The 13566-nt window shown below is 38.2% G+C and overlaps 1 protein-coding gene across 1 annotated transcript in view; it reads left to right on the top strand.

The window, feature by feature from the left end:
• The window catches only part of LOC306935588 (uncharacterized protein), a gene marked incomplete at both ends in the record, with an annotated part of 35926 nt that overhangs the window by 4498 nt on the left and 17862 nt on the right, over positions 1-13566 (top strand). The window lies entirely within an intron of this gene.

Below are 13566 nucleotides of genomic sequence, written 5' to 3'. Positions count from 1 at the left end.
GCATGCGTTGGTGTGTGCGTGCATTGGTGCGTGCGTGTGTGCGTTCCTGTTGTGCGTTCGTTGGTGCGTGCGTGGAACTAGCAAACATAGCCGATCTACAAACTGCATTGTGAGCTTGTAGGCTAGATCGGCTATTTTTGCAATTGTTGTGTGACATTGTAGTATGATGAAGTAAGGCATTAATTTATGAAAAGTTTAAATATGGAGATACAACAGTGGTCCGGGGACCACTAGTGGTCCTTGAGGGGGTTCCAGGTGGTCCTGCAGCTAAATGATGGAGAGTTGGTAACCAAATGAACCCTTATAGATCTCTTGAGAGCGTAAAATTAAACGATCATTTTACGCTCTGTCAACGCTTTGTATTTCATATTAGAATATTAAACATATTCTGACTGAGACAAAATCAAAACATTAACAATATTATGATCTGACTCACAATCAGAAAATAATCAGTTGAAGGGATTTACTACATACAGTACTGTTGACCTTATTATTGATATTATGTGTTTAAACTGACATTTAATCACTTCACACATTTGATCTACATGTTGTGTCTAAGTGTTAATGTGTTGAAGAGTTTAGCTGTTTGTAAATATTACAGATACACACTATCTAAAGATGAGCAGAAACAGTAGCAGGTCTTACTGCATACCACTGTACAAGATTATTGTGTCATTTAAGATAACAGGGAATTAGTCAAGATGATTTATATTACTGACAGATTATTACTATTGACATAGCATATTTATTTATTTAATGTTATGTTCCATGTTATTTTACAATTTGTAAAATCATCTCTGTTTAAAATCTCAGTTTTCTAAACAAATGTTTTTTGTTTTTCTTTTCAATCATGAATGTGACGATCTACTAGTGGGTGAGTATCAAACATATTCTACTTCATGTCCTCCTGATGTGTAATTACAGTAACTTAAAGTGGTCAGGAGGTGCACGCACATCCCGGGTAAATTCAGCGGGTGCTCGAACAAAAAAGAACAGACTGAAAAAGGAAGAATAAGTGCACACCGTTTTGAAAGCTCCCCAAAAACTTTATTTACCAAAAACACAATGTTTCAGCCTCTGTTGCCTTCGTCAGGTATATTAGATATATCAACGCATATAGTACAGGTATATATAGAGGTATAAGTGGGGCAGATACAAATCAGTGACAAGTAGGCCTACTCACACCTGTGGACAGTCCTTATTGTCTCCACCAGGCCGAAGGCATGGGGAGAGAGTATGTTTTGCACGTCCGTGTGTGTGTGTGTGTCCGTGTGTGTGTGTGTGTGTCCGTCCTTCCGTCCGTCTGTTACCAGCTAATCTCCGGCACCGTTAACCTGGTCGATGCCAAACTTTGCACATACACTCCCTGGATGCCAACGATGAACCTCTGCCCCACATTTTCCAGAACGGCCTGTTATAGCGCCACCATGAGGCACACTCCCTGGATGCTAACGATGAACCTCTGCCCCACATTTTCCAGAACGGCCTGTTATAGCGCCACCATGAGGCAGCTTTTCACATGTTTTACCTAAAACTGCACCGATCTGCGTGAAACGTTGCATGCACACTCCCTAGAGGCCAAGGACAAACCTTTGACCTGCATTTTCCGCATCTGCCTTTTAAAGCGCCACCAGGAGGCCGACTTTTGTAAAACACATTTTTTGATATTACTCCTCCAGATTCTGTCCAAAAATCTCACAAATCCAACAGTTTGTGCTAGATCCTACTGTTAACCCTTATCATTCCAACATTCGTTTATATCGACGCTACATTGACGATTTGTTTATTTTATGGGCTTGTACGGCAGAAGCTCTCTCACAATTTCATGCCTATTTAAATGCTGTGATCGAACATCTCCAATTTACGCTGGAGTTCAGTGACACACAAATTAGCTTTCTGGATGTGTTGGTCATCAAACATGATAACACGATACAGACAGATCTGTATCGCAAACCCACAGACAGAAACACTATTTTACGAGGGGACAATTTTCACCCTACTCATCTCGTTAAAAGTTTACCTATTAACCAATTTCATCGAGCTAGAAGGGTTTGCAGCACAGATGCTGGTTATCATGCACAAGCTACAGATCTCACCAACAGATTTTTAGAAAGAGGGTATAAGCAGGAATGGTTAGATGTCGCTGCCGATCGTTTTAAAAATAAGACACAAGAGGAATGCCTCGCTCCCAAAATTAAAACCAAAAAGGCTAATGCTGCCTTCTGTGTGCTCAGATACTCTCCTATGGGTTTTGAATTTAAAAAAAGGATCTCTAAACATTGTCATATTATCCAGTCAGACCCTAGGCTGAACACTGTGTTCACACAAGCCCCAGTAGTAGTATTTAAGCACCCTCCAAATTTAAGAGACCAGCTGGTCAGATCTTATACTCCTGAGGGGAACTTTAGGTGCGGTAACTGTGCACAGTGTGGGTTCACTACCAAATGTCAGACATATACGCATCCCCACAGTGGTAAATCACTAAAGATCCGTGGGGTGATCACATGCAGTTCCACTAATGTGATCTATCTGATTAAATGTCCCTGTTGCTTGGGATACGTTGGCAAAACTAATCGAGCCCTCCGTACCCACATGAGCGAGCATCGCTCCAATATTAGATGCGGGGACGAGCGTAACCCCACATTTCAAGCAAGCTGGCCACAACATTAGCCAATTTCGCTATATAGGCATCGGAAAAGTGGACAAATCAGGAGCGCCGCCTATTCCAAAGAGAAATGTTCCACATTTATAATCTTAACACTATGGCCCCATACGGTCTAAATGAAGAGTTTGATATCAAACCATTCCTGTAAATGTAAATATGTATGTTTTTGGTCTTGTCTTTTTTAAGTGTGTTTTTAATATGGAAATGACAATGCATTATGTAGGCTACTCTCTGTATAGCCCAGTGAGTTGTGTTTACACTTAGATCGGGTATTGATATGATGTTTGTATGTGTGTATGATTCCTTCCTGTCACTTGTCACTGATTTGTATCTGCCCACTTATACCTCTATATATACCTGTACTATAGACCAATTATTTGTTTACAAACATTGGGACTGGGCGCACGGGTGACTGTTTCATGTAATCAATTCCCAACAGATCTCCAAACCTGTTGTTTTGGGGAGCGCTGGTTTCAGTCCATTCAACCTCCTCTTGTGTGTTGGCTAGTGAGATGCACCCTACGAGACAGTTATACTTCAAAGCGCAACAGTGTTGCGCACAGAGAACAGCTGATATACAAGCTCACATCGCATCGCGGATGCGACTATTGTGAGTGTAGAGGTCTGCGTGCGCGACACCATCGCGGGACGAAGCATACATTATAGTTTATGGGCTGCAGGTGCGTAAACAGTCTCTGCTGCCGTGATCATGAGCGAGCGCACCTCCCGTTCTTATGACAGCGACTGGAGATGTGGTTTTGAGGACAACTGTTTTGAATTGCTATTATTGTTCACACACAACAGAAACCAATGGATTATATATTTCAAGAGTGAGAGAATACAATAAAAAATCCTAATCATCCTAATTCACGGTCACGGCCACACAGCCAACTCAAGGTACGGCCACGGAGCCGACTTGGGGACCCAACGCAGCTCCTCCAAGGAAAACAAACAAATTAACGGAGCTGAACGTGAATCCCCCCCACTGCCCACCCCTTTTTTCCCCTCACTGTATATGTTTCTTTTCCCTTTTTACCTCCTTTATGATGAATTCCTGTTCTGTCTATAGAAGTGTCTATTTGTACGTCTCTAAATGTTTTGATGATTTGAACATGGTGGACCCTATTGGAAACAAGTGTAATGTCTAATTGGGTCGTCCACTCACAGTTAACAGCCTTTGTATTGAGTTTGTGCTTGAAATGTACTGTAATTCTGCAAACTGTTAATAAATTCTTCAATCAATCAATCAAATCATTCTTCCTCCACACTGGGAGAAAAACAGCATCTGAAAGTTTAATGGGGCATTTTTTACACGTGAGTGCAGTTAGAACTTTTCCATTGCATCTTATGAGAGGAAGGGTTCTTCTGCTGCCGGTATGCACGCGCATGCTGTTTCTTATCAGTGTGACGTCGTCTGTTAAGGCGTCTATATGCGTTGCTATCTAGTATACCTGACGAAGGCAACAGAGGCCGAAACGTTGTGTTTTTCCCCTTGGTAAATAAAGTTTTTGGGGAGCTTTCAAAACGGTGTGCAGACTTATTCTTCCTTTTTTAATTACAGTAACTGTAATTAGAATGCTGAATCATGATGATATATGAAGCAAGCTATTATTTTGTATAATAATCAAGATAGTCCATTAATTTAAACCATTCCATTATTGCATTCGATATTTCAGGTTCCTTAACAATTTGCTAATTATTCGTCATCTTTCTGTTTGTGAAGGATCAGTTTTCTAACTATTCCAACCATGTGTTTTCTCTTTTCATGACTGATGAATGTGAACGTGAACTAGGCTCATGTGAGTATCAAATCAATTCTACTGCATGGCCTCCAATGTGTTTTCAGATTTACATCAGGTTTTCTCCATAGCAGAATACAAACTGAAGGAGTCTAAACCAATGAAACCCTCTATAGTCTATACTTAGTGAAACAGACCTGAGTTAACTCTGTACTTGGACCACTTTTTCCCTCTACACCAAATCTCTTCGTTGAAAATAGCAGGTCTACAAACTCACAGCGCTTTGTGAGCTTGTAGATCTGTCATTTTTGGTAAATGTTCCCACTGAATGTGGATTTCTGCGTTCAAGTGTTTAAATCTTCTTCTCGCTATTGCTTGAGGTTTTAAAGTCTAACGTTTCTTTAAATGGATTGTTTGTGTACTTTGCATAGATAACCCCAAATCCCACAGGTAATTCTTAAACCATTCTGGACGGGAACCCCTTTTGGTATTTTAAGCATTATGTTATACTTTAGCTATTGAAAAATAGCAGATATACAAGCTCATCCCACAATTTATTACGTTCATGAGCTTCCCAAGTATACATTATTTATACATTATGCATTATTATTTCTGTAAAATGTAAATGAGGTCAACAACTATTACAGTATTGGACTCTATCATAGTGATACTACTCTATAACAGTGACTGGCAGTCAGTCTCATATCAATGAGCAGCTCCAGTCATCAGTGGTGGAAAGTAAGTACTTAAGTACTGTACTTAAGTACAATTTTGAGATATTTGTACTTTACTTGAGTATTTGCAATTTCCAATACCTTTACTTCTACTCCACTACTGTACATCTAAGAGGGCAAATATTGTACTTTTGCTCCACTAGAATTATTTGAAAGCTTTAGTTACTAGTTACTTTGTAGATTTTGATTATTATTACAAATCATACAGTAACCACTTCAGCCCTATATACATTTAGGCCATTTAAAAATAGCTGATGTGACTCACAATGCGTCGCGATGCAATGCATTGTGAGCTTGTATAGATCTGCTATTTTCTAAATATTGTATACATTTGAAAACTTGAAATGGGGCATTCTGCATAGTGAGTTATTTCTACTTTTGGTAATTTAAGTACATTTGGCGCAAATACTTTTGTACTTTTAGTCAAGTACAATTTGAATTCCGGACTTTTACTTTTAGTACGAAGTAGTTCTACATTGCAGTATTGATACTTTTACTTAAGTAAAACAATTGATTACTTTTTCCACCACTGCCAGTCATGTTGCTAGTAAACTAAGAAGACATTTAAACCCTCTTAGTAAAACTGACTTGAGTTGCAACTGTACTTGGTACGCTCTTTTTTACACTACACCAAAGATAGCCAATCTACAAGATCACAATGCGTCGCAACACGACACGTTGTGAACTTGTAGATCGACTATTTTTGGCAAACGTTCCATTCAGAATAGGGATGCTGGGGTTCAAGTAGTAAACTGACATTTAATCACTTCACATATTTGGGACTCTATCTTGTAGAGCCGACCTTTAAGTAAAGTGTTACCTGGTAGTTATAATGTGCAGTTCCACTGAGTTTATAATGCATTATGACCAGCACTTATAAATTATATGATTATACGTTACAATACTTCATAAACCTTGTTATAAGTTGTTATGCATAATTACAAACATTATACAACAAGTGTTGTAACGCCTTATACGTGTATTATAATACACTCAACCTTAATATAATTTATGTCTCTAAGTACATATTTAGTCACTTCACAAATTAAATTAGAATGTTGAAAATAGAATGCTGAATCATGATGATATATGAAGCAACGTCTTATCTTGTATAATAATCAAGATAGTCGATTCATTTAAACCAGGGGTAACCAACCAGGGGTTCGGGAGCTACCAGTAGCTCGCACGAGCCATTCAAGTAGATCCCGGAGTGAGCGGGTGTCAGACTGACAGGCAGCCAGTATACCAATACACAGAACGTGGATTTAGAATAGCTTGCAGTGATGGCCCCAGACATGTATCGGGCCATCAACTGCAGAGTTTGTTTGTTCTCTTGTTTGACCGCTATCCCCGTGATGCACAACTTGACTTGTGCATAATAGCCATGCATATCAGAACAGAACTATGGTATAAAAACCCACAGAGCTAAACAGCCTCTCACTCACTACTATACCTGCACAGGCAAGCAGTGAATACTCTACTCTGACTATGGAAAAATACATTTGTCTTAATATTTTGGCATTGATTATATAACTATCAGTATTTATTCTTATTTAAACTATAGTCTTTGTGTGGATGTGTATTTAATTTGGGTCAAATGCATGTGCACATGCATTGAGCCTGTCAAAAAAAAGGGGAAAAAAGTGTTTTTTTAAACATAGCCTATTTTAGTGGTAGAGCATGGCTTACAATTGGGAATAAAATGGGCTCTTGGGCTTGAAAAGGTTGGTTACCACTGATTTAAACTATTCCATTATTGCATTTCATATGTCAGGTTCCTTAACAATTTGCTAATTATTAGTCATCTTTCTGTTTGTGAAGGATCAGTTTTCTAACTATTCCAACCATGTGTTTTCTCTTTTCATGAATGATGAATGTGAACGTGAACTAGTCAAGGGTGAGTATCAAATCAATTCTACTTCATGGCCTCCAATGTGTTTTCAGATTTACATCAGGTTTTCTCCATAGCAGAATACAAACTGAAGGAGTCTAAACCAATGAAACCCTCTATAGTCTATACTTAGTGAAACAGACCTGAGTTAACTCTGTACTTGGACCACTTTTCCCCTCTACACCAAATATCTTCGGTAAAAAATAGCAGGTCTACAAACTCACAGCGCTTTGTGAGCTTGTAGATCTGTTATTTTTATTAATGTTCCCACTGAATGTGGATTTCTGCGTTCAAGTGTTAAATCTTATTCTCGCTATTGAGATTTTAAAGTCTAACGTTTCTTTAAATGCATTGTTTGTGTACTTTGCATAGATAACCTCAAATCCCACAGGTAATTCTTAACCCATTCTGGACGGGAACCCCTTTTGGTGTTTTAAGCATTATGTTATACTTTAGCTATTGAAGAATAGCAGATCTACAAGTTCATAGCGTGGCATCGAGTGCCACGCTATAAGCTTGTAGATCTGATATTTTTTTTAAATCATGAAAATGTGGCTCAAATCTTTGAATAATATATTCTTTCAGAGCGAACGTTTTTAACTCAAATCTTTGCTTCTGGGAGGTCCCTGGAAAAACATTTATTCAGATGGGGGTCCGCAGACAAATACAGATAATTCTGGGGGACATGAAAAAGGTTGAGCACCACTGACATAGAAACATAGGTTTCTCAGAAAACTTTTAGGATTTATAAGACATTTTGATCTATATGTTGTGTCTAAGTGTTTAGCTGTTTGTAAATGTTACAGATAAACACTTTCTAAAGATGAGCAGAAACAGTATAGCAGATCTTACTGCATACAGTACCATATACTGTACAAGATTATAGTGTCATTTAAGATAACAGTCAGGGAATTAGTCAAGATGATTTATATTTCTGACAGATTATTACTATTTTGACATTGAATATTATTTTATTTAATGTCATGTTTCATGTTATTTTACAATTTGTAAAATCATCTCTGTTTAAATCGCAGTTTTCTAACTAAATTTGTTTTTCTTTTTATGTATCGTGATGAATGTGATGATCTATTAGAGCGTGAGTATCAAACATATTCTACTTCATGTCCTCCTGAGTTGTTTTCAGATTAATATCACATACTCACACTCATAGAAGACAAACTGAATGGATCTTATACATCTTCACAGTGAATGACCATTATATTTTACATTGTTTGATGTAAAATATAGGCCATAGGCTTGTCGAGCCCTACCCATGGAGTCCATTTGCATATTTAGGTGCACGTGTTGTAGACTGATGGACATCTGTCTACCTACACAGTGCATACATTCATGTTGTCCTTAGATATATAAATTCACCTATATATTCATATATATAAACATACATATAAATAAGCTGCATATAAACACACATAAACATACATATACACAGCTATTTACATACACAACAATATACAGGACGGGAACCCCTTTTGGTGTTTTAAGCATTATGTTATACTTTAGCTATGGAAAAATAGCAGATATACAAGCTCATCCCACAATTTATTACGTTCATGAGCTTCCCAAGTATACATTATTTATACATTATGCATTATTATTTATGTAAAATGTAAATGAGGTCAACAACTATTACAGTATTGGACTCTATCATAGTGATACTACTAGTGACTGGCAGTCAGTCTCATATCAATGAGCAGCTCCAGTCATCAGTGGTGGAAAGTAACTAAGTACATTTACTTAAGTACTGTACTTAAGTACAATTTTGCGATATTTGTACTTTACTTGAATATTTGCAATTTCCAATACCTTTACTTCTACTCCACTACTGTACATCTCAGAGGCAAATATTGTACTTTTGCTCCACTAGAATTATTTGAAAGCTTTAGTTACTAGTTACTTTGTAGATTTTGATTATTATTACAAATCATACCGTAACCACTTCAGCCCTATATACATTTAGGCCATTTAAAAATAGCTGATGTACACACTCACAATGCGTTGCGATGCAATGCATTGTGAGCTTGTATAGATCTGCTATTTTCTAAATATTTTATACATTTGAAAACTTGAAATGGGGCATTCTGCATAGTGAGTTATTTCTACTTTTGGTAATTTAAGTACATTTGGCGCAAATACTTTTGTACTTTTACTCAAGTACAATTTGAATTCCGGACTTTTACTTTTACTACGAAGTAGTTCTACATTGCAGTATTGATACTTTTACTTCAAGTAAAACAATTGATTACTTTTTCCACCACTGCCAATCATGTTGCTGGTAAACTTGAGGGGGTCCTTGAGGGGGTTCCAGGTGGTGACGGTGGTCCCACGACCCCACCTAAATGATGGAGAGTTGGTAACCAAATGGACCCTTATAGATCTCTTGAGAGCGTAAAATTAAACAATCATTGTATGCTCTGTCAACGCTTTATATTTCATATTAGAATATTAAACATTCTGATTGAGACAAAATCAAAACATTAACACTATTATGATCTGACTCACAATCAGAAAATATTCTATCATCATAACAGTTGAAGGGATTTACTACATACAGTACTGTTGACCTTATTATTGATATTATGTGTTTAAACTGACATTTAATCACTTCACACATTTGATCTACATGTTGTGTCTAAGTGTTAATGTGTTGAAGAGTTTAGCTGTTTGTAAATATTACAGATACACACTATCTAAAGATGAGCAGAAACAGTAGCAGGTCTTACTCCATGTTATTTTGCAATTTGTAAAATCATCTCTGTTTAAAATCGCAGTTTTCTAAACAAATGTGTTTTGTTTTTCTTTTCAATCATGAATGTGATGATCTACTAGTGGGTGAGTATCAAACATATTCTACTTCATGTCCTCCTGATGTGTAATTACAGTAACTTAAAGTGGTCAGGAGGTGCACGCACATCCCGGGTAAATTCAGCGGGTGCTCGAACAAAAAAGAACAGACTGAAAAAGGAAGAAAAAGTGCACACCGTTTTGAAAGCTCCCCAAAAACTTTATTTACCAAAAACAATGTTTCAGCCTCTGTTGCCTTCGTCAGGTATATTAGATATATCAACGCATACAGTATAGTACAGGTATATATAGAGGTATAAGTGGGGCAGATACAAATCAGTGACAAGTAGGCCTACTCACACCTGTGGACAGTCCTTATTGTCTCCACCAGGCCGAAGACATGGGGAGAGAGTATTTTTTGCACTCCGTCCGTCCGTGTGTGTGTGTGTGTGTGTGTGTGTGTGTCCGTGTGTGTGTGTGTGTGTCCGTCCTTCCGCCCGTCTGTTACCAGCTAATCTCCGGCACCGTTAACCCGGTCGATGCCAAACTTTGCACACACACTCCCTGGATGCCAACGATGAACCTCTGCCCCACATTTTCCAGAACGGCCTGTTATAGCGCCACCATGAGGCACACTCCCTGGATGCCAACGATGAACCTCTGCCCCACATTTTCCAGAACGGCCTGTTATAGCGCCACCATGAGGCAGCTTTTCACAAGTGTTTTACCTAAAACTGCACCGATCTCCGTGAAACGTTGCATGCACACTCCCTAGAGGCCAAGGACAAACCTTTGACCTGCATTTTCCGCATCTGCCTTTTAAAGCGCCACCAGGAGGCCGACTTTTGTAAAACAAATTTTTTGATATTACTCCTCCAGATTCTGTCCAAAAATCTCACAAATCCAACAGTTTGTGCTAGATCCTACTGTTAACCCTTATCATTCCAACATTCGTTTATATCGACGCTACATTGACGATTTGTTTATTTTATGGGCTGGTACGGCAGAAACTATCTCACAATTTCATGCCTATTTAAATGCTGTGAACGAACATCTCCAATTTACGCTGGAGTTCAGTGACACACAAATTAGCTTTCTGGATGTGTTGGTCATCAAACATGATAACACGATACAGACAGATCTGTATCGCAAACCCACAGACAGAAACACTATTTTACGAGGGGACAATTTTCACCCTACTCATCTGGTTAAAAGTTTATCTATTAGCCAATTTCATCGAGCTAGAAGGGTTTGCAGCACAGATGCTGGTTATCATGCACAAGCTACAGATCTCACCAAAATACTTTTAGAAAGAGGGTATAAGCAGGAATGGTTGGATGTCGCTGCCGACCGTTTTAAAAACAAGACACAATTAGAGGAATGCCTCGCTCCCAAAATTAAAACCAAAAAGGCTAATGCTCCCTTCTGTGTGCTCAGATACTCTCCTATGGTTTTGAATTATAAAAAAGAATCTCTAAACATTGGCATATTATCCAGTCAGACCCTAGGCTGAACACTGTGGTCACACAAGCCCCAGTAGTAGTATTTAAGCACCCTCCAAATTTAAGAGACCAGCTGGTCAGATCTTATACTCCTGAGCCGAAACAAAGTACAGTTTTAGATCATATTCCCGAGGGGAACTTTAGGTGCGGTAACTGTGCACAGTGTGGGTTCACTACCAAATGTCAGACATATACGCATCCCCACAGTGGTAAATCACTACAGATCCGTGGGGTGATCACATGCAGTTCCACTAATGTGATCTATCTGATTAAATGTCCCTGTGGCTTGGGATACGTTGGCAAAACTAATCGAGCCCTCCGTACCCACATGAGCGAGCATCGCTCCAATATTAGATGCGGGGACGAGCGTAACCCCACATTTCAAGTAAGCTGGCCACAACATTAGCCAATTTCGCTATATAGGCATCGGAAAAGTGGACAAACCCCCCAGAGGGGGAAATCAGGAGCGCCGCCTACTCCAAAGAGAAATGTTCCACATTTATAATCTTAACACTATGGCCCCATACGGTCTAAATGAAGAGTTTGATATTATATATATATATATATATTGAAAGCTTTAGTTACTAGTTACTTTGTAGATTTTGATTATTATTACAAATCATACAGTAACCACTTCAGCCCTATATACATTTAGGCCATTTAAAAATAGCTGATGTACACACTCACAATGCGTCGCGATGCAATGCATTGTGAGCTTGTATAGATCTGCTATTTTCTAAATATTTTATACATTTGAAAACTTGAAATGGGGCATTCTGCAGTGAGTTATTTCTACTTTTGGTAATTTAAGTACATTTGGCGCAAATACTTTTGTACTTTTACTCAAGTACAATTTGAATTCCGGACTTTTACTTTTACTATGAAGTAGTTCTACATTGCAGTATTGATACTTTTACTTAAGTAAAACAATTGATTACTTTTTCCACCACTGCCAGTCATGTTGCTGGTAAACTAAGAAGACATTTAAACCCTCTTAGTAACACTGACCTGAGTTGCAACTGTACTTGGTACGCTCTTTTTTACACTACACCAAAGATAGCCGATCTACCAGCTCACAATGCGTCGCAACACGACACGTTGTGAACTTGTAGATCGACTATTTTTGACAAACGTTCCATTCAGAATAGGGATGCTGGGGTTCAAGTTGTAAGCTGACATTTAATCACTTCACACATTTGGGACTCTATCTTGTAGAGCCGACCTTTAAGTAAAGTGTTACCTGGTAGTTATAATGTGCAGTTCCACTGAGTTTATAATGCATTATGACCAGCACAAATTATATGATTATACGTTACAATACTTCATAAACCTTGTTATAAGTTGTTATGCATAATTACAAACATTATACAACAAGTGTTGTAACGCCTTATACGTGTATTATAATACACTCAACCTTAATATAATTTATGTCTCTAAGTACATATTTAGTCACTTCACAAATGAAATTAGAATGTTGAAAATAGAATGCTGAATCATTATGATATATGAAGCAACGTCTTATCTTGTATAATAATCAAGATAGTCGATTCATTTAAACCAGGGGTAACCAACCAGGGGTTCGGGAGCTACCAGTAGCTCGCACGAGCCATTCAAGTAGATCCCGGAGTGAGCGGGTGTCAGACTGACAGGCAGCCAGTATACCAATACACAGAACGTGGATTTAGAATAGTTTGCATTGACGGCCCCAGACATGTATCGGCCATCAACTGCAGAGTTTGTTTGTTCTCTTGTTTGACCGCTATCCCCGTGATGCACAACTTGACTTGTGCATAATAGCCATGCATATCAGAACAGAACTAGGGTATAAAAACCCACAGAGCTAAACAGCCTCTCACTCACTATTATACCTGCACAGGCAAGCAGTGACTACTCTACTCTGACTATGGAAAAATACATTTGTCTTAATATTTTGGCATTGATTATATAACTATCAGTATTTATTCTTATTTAAACTATAGTCTTTGTGTGGATGTGTATTTAATTTGGGTCAAATGCATGTGCACATGCATTGAGCCTGTCAGAAAAAAAGGGGGAAAAAAGTGTTTTTTTAAACATAGCCTATTTTAGTGGTAGAGCATGGCTTACAATTGGGAATAAAATGGGCTCTTGGGCTTGAAAAGGTTGGTTACCACTGATTTTAAACTATTCCATTATTGCATTTCATATTTCAGGTTCCTTAACAATTTGCTAATTATTAGTCATCTTTCTGTTT

The sequence above is a fragment of the Electrona antarctica genome (assembly GCF_951216825.1).
Source record: "Electrona antarctica genome assembly, chromosome: 13".
In the NCBI taxonomy this organism is placed as follows: domain Eukaryota; kingdom Metazoa; phylum Chordata; class Actinopteri; order Myctophiformes; family Myctophidae; genus Electrona; species Electrona antarctica.
This window is presented reverse-complemented; position numbering and strand designations above follow the sequence as displayed.